At 43.0% G+C, this 3,417-nt stretch overlaps 1 long non-coding RNA gene across 1 annotated transcript; it reads right to left on the bottom strand.

Moving 5' to 3' along the window:
- Positions 1–472: 472 nt before the first annotated feature.
- On the bottom strand, positions 473–2,803 carry LOC150039041 (uncharacterized). Its single transcript, XR_016534542.1, has 2 exons — positions 2,188–2,803; positions 473–719 (listed from the first exon to the last, which is right to left on the bottom strand). It is a non-coding gene; the product is annotated as an uncharacterized LOC150039041 (long non-coding RNA).
- Between the last annotated feature and the right edge of the window lie 614 nt (positions 2,804–3,417).

The following is a 3,417-nucleotide window of genomic DNA, read 5'->3' as shown; positions in this document are numbered from 1 at the left end:
CCCCAGGAAAACCAAGTGGCATAACTCTGGGTGACCTTTCAGCCCAAAGTCAGTGGGCAGACAGATGTTTGCAGCTGGCAGTGACACTGACATCTTGAAAACCATGAATCCAGACAAAAGGGAGTGATATTTTCTCTCTAAGATTTAAATTTAAGACGTCATTTCACAAAATGGCACTCTCCTCCACGAACAAACAAATAGCTAAGGCGATAAACAAGCAGCTCAGGCAACAAAGAAATATGCTGCACAGATAAATGGCAGGGGAAAGAAACTTTTAAATATGTCTTCAGCCACAGTCTGTAAATGTCTCTCAATGAGTTGTCTTGCTCCTCAGGGAGTGTAAGTAAAGCCTTTCAGAAAGACAAGGAAACTATGAATGAGGAGACAATCCAAAATTTGCTAAGATGCTATGTGATGTTCTGTACATGAAAACAATCCCCTTTTTGCAACAGAAACAAGCATACAATCTGTCTTAAGAGAATATTTTTGTTCTACTGTATTGCATACATATGTAATATATATTAATACTGATTTTTGGGGCAGGGCTCCTGTAAATTGTGTGCTGCCTTGTGTGCTGGTGAGCCAGTGTCACCAGCTTGTCTGTTTATTTAGTCTAGCTCTTCTCCTGGAGGACTTGTGTTTCTGGAGCAGGTAATCTTCATCAGGGGTTGTTTCATTTCAGCCTCTGGGGAAAGGTCTTGGTCCCTTCCTGGTGTCCTCTGGAGAGAGAAAGGGGACAAACAGATAGTGAGCAGTGGACTCAGCATGGCACCTATTTAGGTACAGTGGGGAAATGGAAGAAAGTGTCACCTCTCAAAATACTACAGGATATAAAATAAGTACAGGCCTTTTGACTGTCTAAACGGAAGTGGTTATGTATGGGGACATATCTTCATCAGAAAAGAAGTTAGTTTCTCATCAGGAAATATTTATTTATTTATTGTCAGTACCAGGACTTGAACTTAGGACCTAGGTACTGTCCCTCAACTCTGCTGTTCAAGGCTGGTGCTCTATCACTTGAGCAACCGCTTCATTTCTAGCTTTTTGATGATTCTTTGGAGTTAGGGTCTTAAGGATTTTTCTGCTTGGGCTGGCTATGAAGTGTGATCCTCAGATCTCAGCCTCCTGAGCAGCTACGATTACAGGCCTTGACCAATGCATCGTGGTGAGTAGGGGACTAGTTTTGAGCTAAGTTTTTGAAATTTGGACCCTGTCTTTAGTTTCTTTTTCTTTACCAGTTTGTGGCTGACTCTACAATGCCATTTTGACCATTTCTGGACAAAGCTGGACCTGCATTGTGTGAACCTTTTTTTATGTGGCTTTTTCTCCTTGGCGGTAGTGGGAAGTGAAAGACATTTTGAGTCCTAAAAACTCAACTGTGCTAGAGTGGACAGAAACAACGATGTCATAAAAGTGCGAACGATGGCATGTCTGGGACAAATGAGGGCTCAATAAACCTCAGTGAGGGTGGAAGGGAAAGGATTTGCAGCAGAGAAATTAAAAAAGAGCTGCCACCAGCCTGAGAAGCTTTCTGCATTCCCAGGGAGGCCAAAGAATGTACAGCTCCACAGAACAAAGAAGCGCCATCAGGAAGCCAGCACAGCTCCTCCTTGGGAACTGTGGCTCTCTAAAGAGCCATCACTTCTGCTCTGAGTTTTGAGGATGTTCTAAAAAACAAAAACAAAACCAAAAAAACACAGAACATCAGCTAGAAAAGTGTTTTGGGAGAAAAGGGAGGGAGATAATTTCTGCACAAACAATAACTGGCCTTGTAGCTTAGCCCATTTGGAACCAGTGGAGAGAGAAAGATTGACTTTTGCAAACATAAAAAGTGATGCCTCTAATCTTAGCAACTTCATGAGATCTGAGGATTGTGTTTCGAAGCCAGCCTGGGTAAGAAAGTCTGTGAGATTTATTTTATTTTATCTCCAGTTAACCATTTAAAAATCCAGAAATTGTTCTATGGCTCAAACGGGAGAGTGCTAGCCTTGAACAACAAAAAAACTCAGGCGTTGAGTTTAAGCCCCAGGTCCAGAACAAAAACCAATAAAAAGAGTTCCCTGCTGGTGAGGAGGAACATTTATGTATGGATTATTCCTAAATCTTAGGGGTGAAATTCTGCAGCAGCCCTACTGTGTTCTTGTAGGAGTGGATGCAGGCATCTTTTCTTGGTTGCCACTGAGGTACCTTCTGCTCAGAAATCCAGAGGACGCAAGACAGGGGGCTTGGGGAAGATGCTTTAGGAATGAATGAACTTCTTCAAGTGCTCTATTCAGGCTTTGACACAACTGTCCTGTTCATCTTGAGATGCGGATTTGGGCCCAGAACTGGCAGGACTTTGTGTATCTTGGGAAAAACTCCATCTCTCTTTAGTTTGGAGTTTATTTCCAGAACGTGCCCACTCCGAGTTATGCCACCACAGAATCAGGAGGAGCCCTCTTCTCTTTTTATGAAATAGACAAAAATCTGGAACAAATCTAAAATCTGAGTTAAATATATATATTTAATGGAAAAATTCTCAAGCTTCTGAACTTGGCAGAGAAAATGAGAATAAGAAAGTTTCTAATTGAAGGGAGAAATGACTTTGGAGTGACATTTACATTCATGGAAGGCAAAGATGGAGGAGTGCAGATGTCTCTGGGCCAGCTGCAACCCTGCTGGCCCAGAGCTCCTGCTGTCTCTTTCTGTCCTTGGCAGTGGTGGTGCTTGTGTTTATGACAGCTTGGCACCTCCCAGAAGCAACAAAGACACGGATGTCATCTCGGTGTTCTTCTAGAACCCTATCTGGGTGGTTATCTAACTATCTTCTATCCTCTTCTCTCTCCTCCTCTTTCTCCCCTTTCTCCTCTTTCTCCTCTTTCTCCTCCTCCTCCTCTTTCTCCTGCTTCTCCTCCTCCTCCTCCTCCTCCTCTTCCTCCTCCTCTTTCCCCTCCTGATCCTTTTCCAGTGCTGTGCTGCTACTAGGGCTTGAACTCAATGCCTGGGCACTGGCTCTTAGCTCTTGGGCTTAAGGATAGCTTATTCTACCACATAAACCCCAGCTCCATTTTCGTTTTAATTTTGTTGACTAATTGCAGATAAGAGTCTCACACATTCATGTGTCTGGGCTAGTTCTGAACTGAAATCTCAAGTCTCAGCTCTCTGAGAAGGTAATATTCCAGGCATGAGCTCTTGACGCTTAGCTCCATCTGTTGTCTGTATTGAGGCAGAGGCCATGGCTCTTTGTTCTCTTCTTTAATTTTTTTTTTTAGAAAAAGTGATGAGCAGGGGACTTTCAGTTACACAAATATTGAATACATTTTTTTGAGCACTGTTACCCCATCCCTCATTTTTTCCCACTTGCCTCTCCCTATTCCCCTTCCTCCAAGCTGCTCATATACAACACAGTGTCAAGTGAGTCTCAATGTTGCATTAGTT

This window comes from Megascapheus bottae, unplaced genomic scaffold, assembly GCF_031878675.1.
Source record: "Megascapheus bottae isolate mThoBot1 unplaced genomic scaffold, mThoBot2.hap1 HAP1_SCAFFOLD_50, whole genome shotgun sequence".
NCBI lineage: Eukaryota > Metazoa > Chordata > Mammalia > Rodentia > Geomyidae > Megascapheus > Megascapheus bottae.
The sequence above is the reverse complement of the archived record's forward strand: the minus strand, read 5'-3'. Positions and strand labels throughout refer to the sequence as shown.